The 20315-nt window shown below is 36.0% G+C and overlaps 1 protein-coding gene across 1 annotated transcript in view; it reads right to left on the bottom strand.

Moving 5' to 3' along the window:
- Nucleotides 1-20076, bottom strand: part of LOC138703805 (beta-1,3-glucan-binding protein-like) — a 55856-nt gene extending 35780 nt beyond the window's left edge. Inside the window, exon 1 of the mRNA XM_069831994.1 lies at nucleotides 19948-20076. The gene's annotated coding sequence lies outside the window, so the exon portion shown is untranslated. The remainder of the gene's footprint in view (nucleotides 1-19947) is intronic.
- Nucleotides 20077-20315: the final 239 nt, after the last annotated feature.

Genomic DNA, 20315 nt, shown 5'->3' on the forward strand with positions numbered 1-20315 from the left:
AGGTTTATTTTCAATGAAGAATGCCAGACATTCTGAAAGTTATTTGCTCCATAACAATAAAAGGTACTCTCTCTCGAGCCAATACTGAAGAGAACCACGCATATAAATATCTACACCACACCGCCATTAAATATATGAAAAAGACCCAACCCCACTTCATTAATAATTATAAAAATATTTGATTTTCAATAATAGTATTATCTTACGTAAGTTTTATAGCTTTCAGTAACATATACTATATAGGCGCCACTCAATAAATTATACAAATCAAAATCTAATTTAAGTTATTCTCTACATCTACTTATATAACCCCAAAACGTTTCACTTTCATATCATCAATATAGCATTAACATGTATAATTAATGAAAAATAGTCACATCATGGCATTAACTACAATACTATTTCATTTCTAATGGTAATAATGTCATCAAACCACCTCAGGTTTTGTAGTTTTTAATATCCAATACACAGCTGTACCCAGAAAATTACACACCACAGAATCGAACCTGTAAATTATTTTTAGTAAGTTAAGTTTTTAATAACCAATTTAATTTGAGCTCTAAATATGTCAGCATTCTTGTAGATCATGGCCTTCGTGTAATATCGTTTACTTTAGTGTGTGTTTTGTTTTATTCTGAAATGCAACACGGCTGACTTGATGCTCGCTTCGCTTCTCCTTTACAAAAAAGCGAAGGCAATATCAAGTCGACCGTGAATGCTATTAGCTAGTTCTCAAAACTGACGACAGATGGATTTTGGAAAATAGGAAAATTATGTTTAATAATTGACATTTCACTGAAAACTACTATTTTTCCGAAAAACTTTGAGTTCCAAGCTTTAAAATGAGGGGTCATTTATTAAAATCTGTCCAGCCGTTTTAGCGTAATTTCCATTACCAGTTCAAATTATATATATATTATAGGTGAAACAAAAATTATTAAGGGGCCCAAAATTGAAAAAAAAATATACCCAATGCAGGATTGCACTAAAACCGATATATCTAAACCGTTTTTAAAGATAGATTCAAACAATTTTGTGCAATGTATTTGCAAAAGCATGTTCTACAAACTGTCTGTAACAGAATTTTGATATTAGTCCCTACGTTTGTAATATAAACAATTAAAATTTAATAACAATTTTCTGATTTCCTTTCTTCCAAACAAACGGACGTATTTTTAAAATGAAATCAATTAACAAAATTCTGTTACGGAGAAAAGTTTCCTAATATTCTAAATAATGTGTGTTCTAAATTTCATGCATGTATCTTTAATAGTTCAGAAATTATATACATTTTTTGTCTGGCAATGTAGCAAAAAAAAAATGAAGTTACTAGAAACCGATAAAAATGGGCGTGTGATTAAAAAATCTATAGCGCAGGAAGTTTAAAAATGACGTCTCAACATCCGATAAGGGCACAAATACCCACAAAATGTTATGCAATGTATTCCATATATATCACAGGGTATTTTAAAGAAAAAAAATTGAAAATTTAATTTACCGGAAACAACAATAAAAGTGGGCGAGTGATTTAAAAATCCATAAAGCAGGACGTTTAAAAATGGCGACTCAACATCTGATAAGGGCACAAATACCCACAAAAAGTTATGCTATGCATTCCACACATATCACAGGGTTTTTTAAAGAATTTTTATTTTTTTTTTTAAATTCACTCATTTTTCACCAAAAAAATATCGCCCTCTCCCTTTAAAGACGACAAATCCTTAACATGTATTCCTTCGAAATAATTGGGGGTCCCACTGTCACAGATTTCCAACGCGTAAAATATTCTGTCTCTGTTAGAGGGCTCCGGGCAAAATTTCCTGCACATTGTTTCTTTCTTGGGTTATTTTACGACACTGTATCAACATCTAGGTTATTTAGCGTCTGCATGATATGAAGGTGATAATGCTGGTGAAATGAGTCCGGGGTCCAGCACCGAAAGTTACCCAGCATTTGCTCGTATTGGGTTGAGGGAAAACCCAGGAAAAAACCTCAACCAGGTAACTTCCCCCGACCGGGATTCGAAACCGGGCCACCTGGTTTCGCGGCCAGACGCGCTGACCGTTGCTCCACAGGTGTGGATTTGGATATTGTCACCCCTGTGAAATTTTAGACTACAAAATGGGCCCGTATCAGTGACCCCAGTCTGAGTGATTTTGCCCTGTCCACCCGAAATTCATACTACATCATACCCTGCTTCTATGAGAGAAGACAACTTCAACAAGATACAACTATAAGCTCTCAAAATCTCTCGGGGAGACCGAAAGGGAGTAGAGTAACGAGAATTATCAGAAAATCAAGAATCACATTCGAAATTCTTGATAATATTAGATTAGTATCGAAACAAGTACAGAAATATTATTTTATTGAAATACCGATTCATTGCGAGTTCTTGAAAATCATTGTTATGTTATGTATTCCTTGTCGTTTTCCTTCAGACATAGAGCTACGTTGTTCTCCTTTTTAAGTACGGAGGTCGATAACATGAAAATTCAATGTCGGTAAAAATGTATCCCCCTCTCGTACTTGTAGGACTATTCCTCTTGTTTTCTTTTTCTCCTTATATGCCTCTTCCTCTCTAGGTATTCTCCTTGTCCTCCTTGTCGTCCTCTTCATTTCCCCTTGTTCTCCTTCATTTCCCCTTGTCTTCCTTCATTTCCCCTTGTTCTCCTTCATTTCCCTTTGTTGTCCTCCATTTCCCTTTGTCCTCCTTCATTTCCCCTTGTTCTCCTTTATTTCCCCTTGTTCTCCTTCATTTCCCTTTGTCTTCCTTCATTTCCCCTTGTTCTTCTTCATTTCCCCTTGTCCTCCTTCATTTCCCCTTGTTCTCCTTCATTTCCCCTTGTTCTCCTTCATTTCCCTTTGTCTTCCTTCATTTCCCCTTGTTCTCCTTCATTTCCCCTTGTCCTCCTTCATTTCCCCTTGTTCTCCTTCATTTCCCCTTGTTCTCCTTCATTTCCCCTTGTCCTCCTTCATTTCCCCTTGTTCTCCTTCATTTCCCTTTCTTCTCCTTTATTTGCCCTTGTTCTCCTTTATTTCCCTTTGTTCTGGTTTAATTTTTCACAGAAACGACTTAAATTAACCTTAAAGCAGGTCTCAAGCAGGTTGTATTTTACAGCAAGGACATGATATAAAATAAAATAACTTTGTACTTAGTACGTATTTTCATATTTCATAAACCAAAAGTAAAATTTAATGTCGCTGTCAATTTATTAAGGACGTTTAGTTCACTTCGTTATGCAAATTGTTAATGAGTAAAAAGTAATTGTCGGTACCGTAGCCTAAATTATATGCTACAAAACAATCTGGGGTCCCACAAATAAAATATGACCTTGAATGGGTGCATGACACTCAAGGCTAAGGAAACCCCTGCGCTGTGTATAAGCAGGGGAATCCCAGAGTCAGATTGTTAGTGAGAATGTCTTCGCAAATTGACGTGGACGTGCCTGACCGAGAAGTGGCTTGACGAGAACAAAAAAATTGGGAGCGCAACTTCCAATCTATTTCGCATTTATTCCTGTTATGCGGCGTGACTACACGGAAGCGCGATTTAGTGTGGAGAGCAGCCAGGGGAATCACTAGAATGGTGGGTCAGCCCTCTACCCGTACCCCTTGCTTGTTTGTTATCTTGACTGTAGCCTACGGAGGAACTCTGAATGGGAATAACCGCAGACGGGAAGTATCTACATAAAGGTTTTGTGATATGTTGTATCAAGCGGGATGTGTCATCCCGTCAGAGGATGTTTACATTTATCTAGGAAGCTTACTGTCTAATTAAAATGATAACGATTTAAATCCTCTCCTTTTTTGGTGTTACAGACCTTGATGACTGATGGCATAAGTGGAGATACGTCATAAACCTGAGCTTTGCTTTTAGTTGTTACCCTAAACCAGGGATCGGCAAAAATGTCATCGTGATCACAACACTAAAAGCCAGGTTATGAACCGACCAAACAGAAAATAGTTGGATGGACGAGAGGAAAGTGCGGGGATGGAGAACGAAGCTTTTCATTGGAACTCACGTTAAAATGTGGTCTGCTAACGAAAATCTGGCAACGAGATCACGGAGACAGTGTAGCCAAACTTCCCAGTCCATTTGCAGTACCACGTGTATTACGAGTCGCATTTCGTACCAGCGCCATTAGCTCGTGCTTTCTTAAAAAGAGTAATTTTAATTACTAATATTGTGGATAGTGTTATCGAGAACTGTATACAATAGTACTTGAATAGAATAATGAATTCTCCCGAGTGCAACGATATAAAGGGGAAGCGGGTTTTTAAGTCTGGAGAGAGAAAGAGAGAGAGAGAGAGAGAATGAGAGAGAGATGATTTTGTCTGTATACAGGCATTACCCATAAAAAACGTGTAAATTTATGAAGGCATCACATCGGTAGAACAAGAAACACGGCAAACGGCTGAGGCACTACTTGTGACTTACTTAACTGTTCGAATTTCCATATTGTGTGTAGTATAAATTAATAGTAGACCTAACAGTGTCCGAATACTCTATTTATTTATTTATTTATTTATTTATTTATTTATTTTAAACAATGGCTTAGTCGGCACAAGTCCAATTACAGTTTAGCACGATACAAAACAGAACAAAACAACAAATAATGATGAGAATGAATGATAGAAAATGGCAATGAGATGAAATACAAACAATATAGTCTACATCAATCATTGATCAAATAATAATTATAAAATTATAAATTTAGTACAATGAGATAATTGAAATAATGGAATAGTCTACATTAATCAATTGACCAAATGCAAGAAATAAAATGGACAAATAATTATATAATTAGATTAGTGATTTAAAACTCAAAGATATACTACACATTAAATGGATCCAAGTTGAATCCATGCAAATTAGCATATTTAATGCATCTGCAGAACGGAGAGAGAGATTTAGGATTCTTATTATAAAACAATTTATGAAATCTTAAACCATTAGCAGGAATACGAAGACTGATATTGCTTATGAAAGATTCACAATCAATATCACCCTTAATGACTTTACAAAAAAATAAATAATCAAGATCCTGACGTCTGGTGAACAAACTACCGCAATTGAAATAATTGCATTTAATCTCATAGTTATAATCGGAAATTGGTAAAAATCTATAAGAACACAAGGAAATAAATTTTCTTTGAATATTCTCCAATTTAGCCGAGTCAGTGGGAGTAATGGAGTTCCATACAACAGATGCATATTCAAGCTTGGATCTAACCAACGTATAGTATAAAATTAATAAACACATAGGAGTGGAAAAAGAATAAGTTATAGATCTAATTAGACCAAGCATTCTTAATGAATGGGTATAAATGATAATAATAATAATAATAATAATAACAATAATAACAATAATAATAATAATAATAATAATAATACAATATACTCGAACATGACTCAATCAGTATAAATTATTGAATTCTTTGTAAATTCATGCATATGTATATATACGTTTTGCTGGTTGAGTGGAAGAGAAGGCCTTACGGCCTTAACTCTGCCAGCTAAAATAAATTATTATTATTATTATTATTATTATTATTATTATTATTATAAATATAAAATTAAGATCATATCCTTTAAATTATTATTATTGACTAGCCGTACCCGTGCGCTCCGCTGCACCGTTAGAAATAAATATAAAGTAATTACATAATTAAAATAGGACATTTGATCCAGGGAACATTCGTGTTTGATAGAAGGATAAATCGTTTAATATGTTACTTAATTTAAATTGCATCCAAATAATTAAAATGCGATCATTTTGGTCCAGAGACACTCATTTGGTGCAATGACAATTCCTTTAACATGTTTCTTAATTTTTATTACGTGCAACCATACTTTAATGAAGATTGACATCATTTAGATTTAATGTGTATATTTTATTTTACTTGTTATAGGTTTCCATTGAATTATGGTAATAATTTAATTTTAACCCTTGTTTTCTACGTATTCAGTAAATGGCGCTTGGCCCACTATGGTTGTGAACCCTGCAAATAACTTATATTATATAATATTACATATTATAATATATTATATTATATTATATATTATATTATATTATATTATATTATATTATATTATATTATATCATGTTATATTATATCAGAAGTTGCTGTAATAATATTATAGCATTATGTCCATCTAGAGAAACTACACTTTCCAGTGATGAAATAATAATTAATTATACAAATCGGTTAATTTAGCTTCCGATATTACTTCATACAAACACAGAAACATTCTCTGTAGGCTATCTTTCATAGCTTTCGATTGTTGCTGTCCAAGGCCCCTTATAGACGAAGTCATTTGTTTTTTTATTCATTACACGGCCTTAGATGGCAGTTATTTTAATTTTAAAACTCATTTATCTCATTAAATATCAGTCCTATCAAAATTTGTCAAGGAATAAAACTTATCGAAAATTACTTTTAAAGAAATGTTTGCTATGTAACATTTTTCACAAAAATCAATAATAAGCGAGATATTTCTATTTACTTAATTCAGGCCCCCTTATAACGCCCCTTTTAAATAATGTATTTTGAATGCCATATAGCCTAAAATCTAAGTTACAACGAACTTAATTTATATTCCAATTTTCATCGAAATCCGTTCAGTCATTATCGCGTGAAAAGGTAACAAACATACAAAGAGACAGACAGACAGACAGACATACAAACAAAAATTTCAAAAAAGCGATTTTCGGTTTCAGGGTTGTTAATTATATATATGTTAGGATCAATTATTTTTGGAAAATCGAAAATTACCAGAAAAATTTCGGCTACAGATTTATTATTAGTATAGATGTGAAAAAAAAATAGCTAGATAGTAAATTCGATTTATAACGGCAACTCAAAATAAAAATTACTATAATATATCTGGATATATTTAGTTAACATTATATTATTATTATTATTATTATTATTATTATTATTATTATTATTATTATTATTATTGCAGCATTGTTCGTTCAACTGAAATGTTTGAATTCGTTACATACTTGTTTATTACATGTATCAATAATTGAAAACACAGCTTCGACAGTTGTTTTAAACATATCGGTGACAAACGCTGAACACGCTTTCAATCTCGCGCCTCTATGTGGCAACAGAGCTCTCAGCGTATTCCGAATCTCACCGGTCCGGTGGGATCAATGACGTCACGTTGCAGTGAAATAAGGAACAAAACTGCTGGAAGGATCGATGCTGTCATGGCGACTGTACAAGTTGTTATCTGTGTTACGCTAGCAAAATTTTGCGAAATTTTCGTACTCTCATCTCGTTCAAAGAAAAGATAGCATAAACAATTTATTTCTTGAACCGATAGTAATAACTGGTCCGTTGACATGTTCGCTCGTAAGCCATTAACATATTGTTTTTACGTTGTGCTCATTACAAACAATACAGCAGAACTAAAGCAGAACACACCGCCATGACACAACAGTGCACGATGTTATTCCTTTGCTAATTCCCGCCCTATACAAGAACCAATCAGATTCACTGATGGCGGCTGATGGAGACTGCCACCACCTCTGCAAGTTGATGGCACCGGTGCGACACCGGTGGAGCATCAATGACGTCATAGGTGGAATTCGGAACACCGTGATGCCATCGGATTGCTCACCGGTGAGATTCGGAATACGCTCTGAAAGAGAGCGACAGAACGTTGCTTCCGGTTTAGTCGGTTCATAACCTGGCTTTTAGTATCGTAATAGTGACGTCGCAGAAGCAGCTGTGTAAACTGTCTTTGCTTCACCCCCTCCCTTCCGTCCAACTCCACTACACAGGCATCTACCAGTGGCGGGTTACCTGATTAGATTTAGATTGCTTCTTTCTCAAAACCTTCAACATCTGTTCGGAAACGTGTGTTTAAGGAAGAATGGGAGGAACAGTATTTGTTGTGCATATGGTGACAATGTAGACGCCTCATGTAAAATTCTAATAGGCGATATTACGGCAGATCATAAGATTATCAGGAAGTGCACCAACATATCCAATGTAATTGTAAACGAAAATGTATAGGTACAGTAGAAAATAAGTACAAGGTGCGGCAGAGGAATCGGGTGATTTTGAAATGGAAATAACTCAGTAGTTACGTTCATTAGAACAAATGTATTACTGCCAAAAAAAAAAAAAGCTGGCTATGTATACCATTTTGTTGACATACATTTAGATTGTTTTGAAAATTATGTCCTTCAAATGGTGTCCGTCTCTCTCTATGCACTCTTCAAGTCTTTACCTGAGTTGCGTGTCGCCCTTTCCAATATTTCGTCATCAATGTTTGCGATTTCCTGGCCAATGGCAATCTTCAGGTCATCAGTTGTTTGGGGTCTGTTTACGTACTCTTTGGACTTCAGTTAACCCCACAGAAAGTACTCGCAGACGGTAAGGTCAGGCGAGCGGGGAGGCCAGGGAATGTCGCCACGCCGAGAATGATGTGCCCTGAAAACATGCGGCGCAGAACTGACATTGAATTTTCTGCCGTATGAGCCGTGGCACCATCTTGCTGAAACCATACAATTTGTCTATCAATCCCACGTAGACGCCTACACAGTTCTGGTTGAAGAAATGTCCTCAGCATTTCGACGTAGCGTTCACTATTCACTGTCATTCATTCATTCATTCATTCATTCATTCATTCATTCATGTATTTTATTCCATAGATCTTACATGAGCAATGAAGCTTTAAGATGTGGAACATGTCAACATTTTACAATATTACTTACTTACTTACTTACTTACAAATGGCTTTTAAGGAACCCGAAGGTTCATTGCCGCCCTCACATAAGCCCGCCATCGGTCCCTATCCTGTGCAAGATTAAGCCAGTCTCTATCATCATAACCCACCGCCCTCAAATCCATTTTAATATTATCCTCCCATCTACGTCTCGGCCTTCCTAAAGGTCTTTTTCCCTCCGCTCTCCCAACTAACACTCTATATGCATTTCTGGATTCGCCCATACGTGCTACATGCCCTGCCCATCTCAAACGTCTGGATTTCAAGTTCCTAATTATGTCAGGTGAAGAATACAATGCGTGCAGTTCTGTGTTGTGTAACTTTCTCCATTCTCCTGTAACTTCATCCCGCTTAGCCCCAAATATTTTCCTAAGCACCTTATTCTCAAACACCCTTAACCTATGTTCCTCTCTCAGAGTGAGAGTCCAAGTTTCACAGCCATATAGAAGAACCGGACTTCAGTTAACCCCACAATATTACAATTACAATTTTTACAAATTTTTATAGTTTTACAATTTAGTAATTTTCTACAATTTTTACAATTTTGTACAATTTTTTTACATTTTTTTTACATTTTGGCGAGATGTAGTGAGATGAGATGAGGTCCGAGGATTTGCCAAAATATTACCCGGCATTTGCCTTTTCGGTGGGGGAAACCTCGAAAAAACCCAACCAGGTAATCAAATCAAAGGGGGTAATCAAATCAAAGGGGTTGATGCCAAGGACTCGCCATAGACCATCCGGCTTCAGTCCCACGGCTGGGGAAAACCTCCGAAGAAACCAAAGTCCAAAGGGGGATCCAACCCAAGCCCGAACGCAGCTCCGGATCAGCAGCCCAGCGAGTCTGTCGACTGAGCTACATCGATGGCTCTACTAAAAGTATACAATACATAGCCAATCAGATTATTAAATTTACAAACGCAAACGATCATTCATAAGTTGAGCTATATTATAATACAAAACAATTTAACAGTGTTTCCGTTCTCCTAAAAAAATATGGGCCTATGATGCAGTTTCTAGACACAGCACACCAAACTGTAAACTTTGCACAGTGAAGCGGACGCCCGTCTAGTTCGTTAGGATTTTCGAGGGCCCAGTATCTGAAGTCTGCTTATTAACATAACCATTTAAATAGAAATGTGCCTCGTCATTCATGAACGTAACAGCTTCGTCAGCCAAAATTTCCAGCATTCTCTCGGAAAATGTGCTGCGTTGGACATAGTCTCCCTCATTCAATTACTGAACAATCATTAGTAGACTTCGTGGAATTGCCACGAGAATAGCAAGGTTTACTGTGCACGCGGTATAGACTGTATGAGACAGGGGCGTGCAAAGGATGGAATATGTCTCTGATGTAAACACTGAGCAGTATACTGCGGTTACAATAAAACCTGTATCCTGCATTCAAGAAATATAATGAATGATCATTGAAGTAGGAAATGTCTAAACATGTAAATACACAATTATTTTATAGTGAGATATATTAACTCTTAAAATTTAATGTAAGATACTCACATCATTCTTGAATATGTGCATTGCAGTGAAGAGTTACGTACATTTTGAGCGACTGCAAAGTAATCTCCTCCGATGGTCACTTAAACAGTTTTTATATTGGGAAATGTACGTTCAAAATCACACGATGTTATAGGTGCACATCTACTTTTTAGTACACCAACTTCAGACGTCTTGTCGTGACCTCATACTACATCATTTATAATACGAAGGTTGTGAATAGGCAGAATTTTTAGCAATAATGTTTCTCAACTTACATTTCACTTTTTCTGAAATTAGTGAATTGTTATTTTGGATAACGGTTTGCGATACTTTATCCACTATATTAAGGGCTTCTGAGCGTTGTAGTTTAGACGATTCTAACAGGATGATGCTTTTGGACACGAATTTAAAATTAGAGTCAGTGAACACAATATCTTCCAATAGCTAGAAGACAATGATTTTACAGCTGCAACAGCGGAACTGTCTATGCTATCCAATGCATCAATTACCTCCATTATTTTACTGTAATGTTCTGCATAATTCTTGTCTGCACTGAACAGATGTTAAGCTTTGACTGTTTCAACCATATTAATGCAAAAACAAGTGCTTACATAGGTATACATTAGCTGTAGCTGCTCTACCTATTTGGACCGGTCACAACTCTTAACATGAACTGCTTATACTACGAGACCGGGCGGTCGCTCACCTCTTCTATACTACCGTACATCGGCAACCTGACAGCATGCTGCGTGTGGCAATTCAACGAAGTCTAATCATTAGTTTATATGGATGAAACTTAAGTTCTGAATGCAATATTCGGCGCACAGAACAGTGCTATAGCCTGCCGTCTAGCTGATCGATGTGGATTCCTCGTAACAGCCACTCTTACTCGCTCAATGTTGCAAGCTGATGCTGGTAATCGAAAGTTTGCACCCATCTCAATATGGTATTGCGAGCCGGAACGGCTCCGTGGCGGCCAACATTAAATTGTAGACGAAAGGCACGCAGAGTTTTCACAACTGAATCGCCATTCTTGAAAAATGTCTCGATAAGGAAAGCAAGTACGTAGAACGATCCCCGCAGTGGATGTCTGGTAACAGCAACAAGTGAAGAAAACGTAGAAATATATCTACGATATGGTGTTGAATGACAGTCGACTAAAAGTGCGGGAAATTAGTGAGGGTATGAGTATCTCAACTTAACGGGTGCACCACATCTTAGTCATGTTTGAGAATACCCAAGGTCTCCGCAAGCTGGGTCCCACTGCGAGAGTCCACACCTGTGGAGTAACTGTCAGTGCGTCTGGCCGCGAAACCAGGTGACCCAGGTTCAAACCAGGTTGCCTGGGTTCGAATCGCGGTCGGGGTAAGTTACCTGGTTGAGATTTTTTCCGGGGTTTCCCCTCAACCCAATATGAGCAAATGCTGAGTAACTTTCGGTGCTGGACCCCGGACTCATTTCACCGGCATTATCACCTTCATTTCATTCAGACGCTAAATAACGTAGATGTTGATACAGCGTCGTAAAATAACCCAATAACAAAAATCCACTGCGAGAGGCTTGTGGCAGAAGCCTCGTAGCGACGCGCGATATCCTCGCTCACAGGCAGAGGCACTCGCAAGCTTGAGGAGAGGCCGGGGAGGAGGGAGTATCGATTCGCTACGACTCAGTAGCAGAAAGCGTGGCTAGCCTCAATCGCGATGTAATACGCCGAGCTATGTTGGTCTTCTGTGAATGCGCTGCATTGTTGAGTGTTACTTTACTCAAACGTGCATGCATGTGTGTGTTACATACTAGTTTTGTGTGAAATGGCTCATACACAGAGATTATTGAGGTCATTATTTGTAGAATTAAAAAAGAAACCGTTTTCAAGTTGGGCGTATGAGACAAAATGAACTTACAAAGACAAGAGATCGACATCAAATTTACATGTTAAAATAGCGGATGGAGGAAGACAAAATACAGTATAAAATTTTAAATTTCATGGTGTATAAGAAATATCCTTGCTAAAAATAAGTTATATTATTATAAAGTGGACTCTCCTAAGTTCGACCGAACAGAATTGAAAGTTCAGTCGAATAAGGGTAGTGGGTGTGGCAGGTGAAATGAATACAAATTCTTATTGGTTATCCATCAACGAATACAGTACTGTACTTGCATTTCCTGCCTGCCCCGAGACTTGTGTATGCGCTTCTAGTACCACAGTGGGTTTCGACAGTTCCGTCTCACAAACGGCACAATTCTCAAATAGGAAAAGAAGAGTTCATTAATTTAAAATCAGTGATTAAATCAATAAAATATTCTGTTTTCCTTTAACAAAAGTATCACTACAAGACACAGAACCAATTCCCATTCAAATGGCAAACCCATTTCTTAGTGCCCGTATAGGGGCGTGTCTAATTCTCCTACGTAAACAGTCGAACTATAGGATGTCGAACTTGATTTCTGTCGAACTTAAGAGCTTTCACTGTATCTGTATTCTGTTTGGGGGTGAAAATAATTGGTCATTATCTTCTTGTAGGTTATGTAACACAAAATATTTTGAAAGGAAACCCAAGAAACATGTGCTATATTAAAAGATATAAGGTAAGCAGATTTTTTTCAGCCTACTTAATATTTACTTCTTAGCTTCGCCACTGGTAAATCCCAAAGAGAAAAATCCTAGAAAACAGAGCTTTCTTGTGCAGATAATAATGTAATATCATACATTTTGCATATCTGTGGGAGAAGAGAGGTTCTAAATAAATTACAATGGAACTATTCCCCCTTCCTTACTGGATTGAGTGAGGAACATAGACTCTATTTTGGGGGGGGGGGAAATTCAAAGATATTGGCACTTACCGCCTTCTTATGTCCAAAGTTCAATTATTGATTAGTAAGACGAAAGGAAAATATGTCTCGTCTTTGTGACCCTTGTTTTTTGCATCCTGGTTTGCAAATCTAATGAATTGTTAGGGTTTAAATCGTTTTGAGTACCTACTCGAAATACGAAATATTGGAGAGCTTCTATTCGATAATGTTTGTTAAAGTACGAACTTTTCCCAATGCGTGAACGGTAAACACGTGTAACGCCGGTTCGTGCTGTGTACGGGGATTTACTTTGACCTTGAAATCTGGTATCGGTGGGCACTGCCGAAGGCATGAGTATTTGTCCCACATTGTCTGAGGTGAAGATACGTCGTAGCTATGACTCAGCGTCCAAAAGTTCCCCTTGAATACACAAAAAAAAAAAAGCACTCACTTCCTGCTGACGACTATAAAGTCTTGTTATAGAAGATGAAGACATGCTTCTCCATGACTGACATATTTCGTATTATTTTCAAATTGTACACATTACCACGAGTGGCCGCTGGTTTCCATAGGAACGTGCACAAATATTTTCTTAAATGAGTTTGATTTGTTGTATTATTATACTTATTTACTTACTAGTTTTAAGGAACCCGCAGGTTCATTGCCGCCCTCACATAAGCCCGCCATTGGTCCCTATACTGAGCAAGATTAATCCAGTCTCTACCATCATATCCCACCTCCCTCAAATCCATTTTAATATTATCCTCCCATCTACGTCTCGGCCTCCCTAAAGGTCTTTTTCCCTCCGGTCTCCCAACTAACACTCTATATGCATTTCTGGATTCGCCCATACGTGCTACATGCCCTGCCCATCTCAAACGTCTGGATTTAATGTTGCTAATTATGTCAGTTGAAGAATACAATGCGTGCAGTTCTGTGTTGTGTAACTTTCTCCATTCTCCTGTAACTTCATCCCTCTTAGCCCCAAATATTTTTCTAAGCACCTTATTCTCAAACACTCTTAATCTCTGTTCCTCTCTCAAAGTGAGAGTCCAAGTTTCACAACCATACAGAACAACCGGTAATATAACTGTTTTATAAATTCTAACTTTAAGATTTTTTGACAGCAGACTAGATAATAAAAGCTTCTCAGCCGAATATTAACAGACATTTCACACATTTAGTCTGCGATTAATTTCCTCCCGAGTATCATTTATATTTGTTACTGTTGCTCCAAGATATTTGAACTTCTCCACCTCTTCAAAAGATAAATTTCCAATTTTTATATTTCCATTTCGTGCAATGTTCTGGTCACGAGACATAATCATATACTTTGTCTTTCCGGGACTTACTTCTAAACCTATCTCTTTACTTGCTTCCAGTAAAATTCCCGTGTTTTCCCTAGTCGTTTGTGGAATTTCTCCTAACATAATCACGTCATCCGCATAGACAAGCAGCTAATGTAACCCGTTCAATTCGAAATCCTCTCTGTTATCCTGGACTTTCCTAATGGCATACTCTGCTAGAGCAAAGTTAAAAAGTAAAAGTGATAGTGTATCTCCTTGCTTTAGCCCACAGGGAATTGGAAACGCATCTGACAGAAACTGACCTATACGGACTCTGCTATACGTTTCACTTTATCATCCAGTGTGCTGTCAAAAAATCTGAAAGTTAGAATTTATAAAACAGTTATATTACCGGTTGTTCTGTATGGTTGTGAAACTTGGACTCTCACTTTGAGTAACATAGATTAAGGGTGTTTGAGAATAAGGTGCTTAGGAAAATATTTGGGGCTAAGAGGGATGAAGTTACAGGAGATTGGAGAAAGTTACACAACGCAGAACTGCACGCATTGTATTCTTCACCTGACATAATTAGGAACATTAAATCCAGACGTTTGAGATGGGCAGGGCATGTAGCACGTATGGGCGAATCCAGAAATGCATATAGAGTGTTAGTTGGGAGGCCGGAGGGAGAAAGACCTTTGGGGAGGCCGGGACGTAGATGGGAGGATAATATTAAAATTGATTAGAGGGAGGTGGGATATGATGGTAGAGACTGGATTAATCTTGCTCAGGATAGGGACCAATGGCGGGCTTATGTGAGGGCGGCAATGAACCTGCGGGTTTCTTAAAAGCCACTAAGTCAGTATTATTATTATTATTATTATTATTATTATTATTATTATTATTATTGATGTTGCTGTTAATGAAATTATTATTATTATTATTATTATTATTATTATTATTATTATTATTATTATTATATCTTTAAAAAAGGAAACAGAATAGACTGCCGAAACTATAGAGGAAGCAGCTTCCTAAATTTCGGTTGTAAAATGTGTATTAATATTACATTATGCAACGAGCCTATAATGATAGTAATTAAGACGCGAGTATGTTTGTTTATGAAACGAGCGCAAGCGAGTTTCATACTTTTCATACGAGCGTTTTAATTACCATTATAGGCAAGTTTCATACGACTTTTTATGTTCGACCATATTTCTAACTTGAAATAATTCAGAAGTATTCATTTTATTTGTATCTGACAGAAGATCTAAAGTGACCTTGTTCATTGCTCGTAAATTGTGAGATGTGCTCAGACGCCAAAGTATTGATTTTTTCCGAGGAACAATATTGTCATTGACCTTGATGTAATGTAACATGAACTAATTTTGATATAACCTGGAAATTGATTTAGAATTGAAAAACGAGATGACAAATTGAATTTATTTGAATATTATTTACAATTAACGCTAATTATTATAGTAACAGAACATAATCTTCTGCGACAGTGTTGGATTTCCAGCCTCCGTGACGTTTCCCTCGTTGTCTTTCGATTGCATATCCGAGAATAATCGAAAACCTGAACTTTAATGATTAGGTGTACTTTAATGACATGCATTAAAGGACTGCTACCAGGTGTATAATTACTATATTTCGGAATGGTCGAGCATAAAATCATTTACGCATAGATTGAATTCAATAAAGGTGACTTTCTCATTAGAAGAGCAGATATTTCTAATTGCGTAGATGACGCCTTCACAATTTCATCTATTATTATAGACTTCGTGAATTTGACATACCTGCATACTTACCCATTACTGATTATGCAAAAGTTTTCGACGTGGTCAACGGACCGATAATTTGGGAAATTATCATCATGAACAAGATTAATAAAACCTTTGCCCTGTTTCTTATGAGTCATACATTTGTTATTGAAATTACGATGTTGCTGTGGATTAGAATTTAGAAATTATTACGACTTAATTTTCTATTTTCAAATTTCGACATGGGCTAGAAATGCCGACGAATTTCACCTGGAATACTTCATCAGAGACAGAATTCTTTAGCATGACGTAATTCTGCAACATATTTTTTCCATATTCGCTTACCTTCTGAAGGAATCCGTGCGAAGTAATTTATTGCCCTTTAAAGTCAATCATTTTCTGCAGTATTTGAACTCAAGATCTTCGGATCAAGTTGCTAGTTGGCTATGGTAATCGCTAGCCTACGGAATAGGAGGCATTCTAGAAAGGGCATGTGCCTATGCATTCCTGGATGTGTTAAGGTATACATAAACTCTAGAAATGTCATATTTCTTCAAAATGTTCATAAACTATGATTTTGACTATCTGGAAGGTCATTTGTTCTAGTTTTAAAAAATACATAACTTGTACTCATTATCTCAGTAATTTCATAATTATTTGGTAATTTATAATATGAGGCGTTCATAGCTAAAGTGGATCAAGTCTATTAGATGTAGTTTTGAGGTAATAGGACTTAAAGTTAACTTGCTCTAGTGGATTATCTAATTTCAATAGCAATAATTTTATTTCTTCATTCTCAAATTCTAGATTTATAAAATATAAATAATTGTGATGTTTATTGATGCAACGCTTTGGTGACTTGATCCACTATGGCTCAAAACATCGTGAACAAATAATCTGAGCCAAAAGTGACTGGTGTCACCTACCGGCGAATACTTGGAATTAAGACTTGATCCATTACTGCTCGGAAAAGATCCAACTTCAGATAATCAGAAAATTAATTAAACTCAATTTATGAAAATTTGTGACTTGATCCACTTTAGCTCTGAACGCCTTATATAAGCTCGCTATAATTTCTATACCTTACGCCATCTTCAGTGTCTGTTGTTGGACCCCGAACTCATTTCACCGGCATTATCACCTTCATCTCATTCAGACGCTAAATAACCTGATATGTTGATAAAGCGTCGTAAAATAGCCTACTAAAATAAATAAATCAGTGTCTGTTTCCTCCTATTTCACATTTTCCGACATTTATTATCCTTCCGACGGACAAAAAGTAGATTTCCAATTGGGCAAAAGACTTCATTGAGGTACCAAATTGAAGCTTAAGCATGTGGCTATGTTGTAAACTAAAATTATTATTTTCAATCGATTATAAATTACTTTATCCAAAAATATATATATATATTTTTTTTCTAAAGTGTTTATATAGACCTAATGTGGCATATCTTTTGAATAATTCAATATAAATATATAATTTTAGATGTAACATTCTCTATACAGTATGTAGGAGATCATTTTGGCGAAAGAAGTTTTACTCTAGGTCAATTTCTAATGGAGTTAGGTGAGTCCAAAATGTTATTAATTTTTTGTTATTAATTAAAAAACAATTCTCTGGGTCCACAAATTCGATTTTAAAGTTTAAATTATTTAATTTGTTTACTTCAGTCCAATAAATTATGTCACCAAAGTTAGAAAAACATTAAGGAAAGATGAGAATTTTTATCCTAAGAGTCGTTGCATCCTTCAGTGCCAACCACATCAAGATCTAACGCAGTTCGCCTCAATTCACATCCTGAGCTATGGGAAATAAATAGCCTAATTACGTATATGCGAAAATTATTAATGTATAGAAATATTCCAGACTATTAGTATAAAATCGTCTTTAATCGTCCGTTGGTCTTATATTATTGTTTTTTCTTCAGAACTTCCTGTTATTTCTTGTTTCTTTCTATTGAGTTCGTTGTGTATTGTGTTGAAGGCCATAATTCATACTCTTTGCGAAATCCATAAATGTCACAAATCCATAAAATCGTTGTAATCACGCTAGGGAATCAGTGTATTGTGCTTTAAACTGTAATTACGTCATGTTTTGCATGAACACATAAATTTTGCTAGCTCATTTCACTGACTACTGGATATTCACAGCTATGTCTCCCTGATTATTTACCGTATATTAGACGCGTCTGTCGTTGAGCACAGAGCTCGCTAGTCTTCCATCCAGATAATCTGGGTTCGATCCCAGTCTAAATCGTAATGGTATTTTCGATGGGTTAAGCAGACGTTATATAGGGGTTTTCTAGGATGGAAGAGTGGTTGGAGAGACGAATAGATAGAATGAGACATCTGTGGATTATTGGAGATGTTTGATTGTTTAGATGGAGAGACTGGTGGTTATAGAGACGGATAGATGGACAGATGCGTCGATGGATTAATGGATGAATGGATGGATGAAGTGATGGAGGGATGAGTGGAAGTATGGAGACACGGATGGATGTGAATGTGAGAACAGATGTTCAGATATGATTAATAAATAAATAAATAAATGTATGTATATATATATATATATACTAATAAATCTGTAGCCAAACTTTTTCTGGTAATTTTCGACTTTCCAAAAATAATTGGTGTTAATATGTATAATTAACCATATTGAAACCGAAAGTCGCTTTTTTGAAATTTTTGTTTGTCTGTCTGTCTGTCTGTCTGTCTGTCTGGATGTTTGTTACCTTTTCACGCAATAATGGCTGAACGGATTTCGATGAAAATTGAAATATAAATTAAGTTTGTTGTAACTTAGAATTTAGGCTATATGGCATTCAAAATACATTATTTTAAAGGGGGGTTATAAGGGGCCTGAATTAAGTAAATCGAAATATCTCGCTTATTATTGATTTTTGTGAAACATGTTACATAACAAAAGTTTCTTTAAAAATGATATCCGATAAGTTTTATTCTTTGAAAAATTTTGATATGACTGTTATTTAAGGATATACAAGACTTTTAAAATAACAATACAATACATTTTCACCGCCGCCTCAGATTATAGCGTTGTTGTTCCTGCAATAACCCCTATATGCAAAATATAAACTTTTGAGTAGGAAGAAAAAACACATTCATTCATTCCATGGCAATGGTACATAGGAGATCGTGAATTCTTACATTTTCGAAAGAAAGAAATATAATTACATATCACTATATATGCTGTATCACTATTTAAGTTATTTGAAGGGTTCAGAATCATAGTGGGCCATTTACTGAAGACGTAGAAAACAAGGGTTAAAATTAAGTTCCATAATTCAATGGAAACATATAGCAAGCAATATAAAGTATACACATTAAAACTAAAAAAAAATGTCAATCTTCATTAAACTATGGTTGCATGTAATAGCAATTAAGAAACATATTAAAAGAATTGTCATTGCACCAAATGAGTGGTCTCTGGATCAGAATGATGGCATTTTATTTATTTAAATACAATTTAAATTAAGTAACATATTAAACGATTTATCCTTCTATCAAACACGAATGGTCCCTGGATCAAATGCCCTGTTTTAATTATGTAATTACTTTATATTTATTTCTAACGGGTGCAGGGGAGCGCACGGGTACGGCTAGTATATATATATATATATAAGTGTTGTGTGTAAAATTTTTTAAGTATGTAGCTATTGTTGTATGTACGTATTTCATGAAAGTAGGAAACGATTATAACAATTTTAATATTTTTAATCGAAAACCCTCCTGTTTCGAAAGTGATACGTTTCCGAGAAGGAATTGGCATTGTTACGATTTTAACTAATTCCATTATCTAATCTTTTCTTTCCCACAACACTTACGGACATTTTTTCTGTCGCTCACTTACCTGTTAGTGGAAGCTCCCCCACATGGCGTTCTGCGATGCTTATCACTAGAATTTTCGTGCAACTGTGGAAGGTGACAAGCAGTGTACTGCTGATAGTGTCACTAGGAGCCGTGTGACGTCATTGCATCGTGCAACATTAAGCTATACCACATTTACGCTCGAATACAAGGCTGTACGAACAAAAAATTATAAACAAAAGTCAATTCCGGGAAAGCTTCTCGACTGTGAAGTCTCGTTTGCGAAATACACTGCACAGTACGTTCGCTGAAATAATTTAATAAGTCGCATTTCCGTTACTGGTCCATTACTGTTTTGTTTGGTCAGTCAACTGATTTTTTTGCATCCTTTATGTCATGTTTTCCTACCTA

The sequence above is a fragment of the Periplaneta americana genome, chromosome 7, assembly GCF_040183065.1.
Source record: "Periplaneta americana isolate PAMFEO1 chromosome 7, P.americana_PAMFEO1_priV1, whole genome shotgun sequence".
Lineage (NCBI taxonomy): Eukaryota > Metazoa > Arthropoda > Insecta > Blattodea > Blattidae > Periplaneta > Periplaneta americana.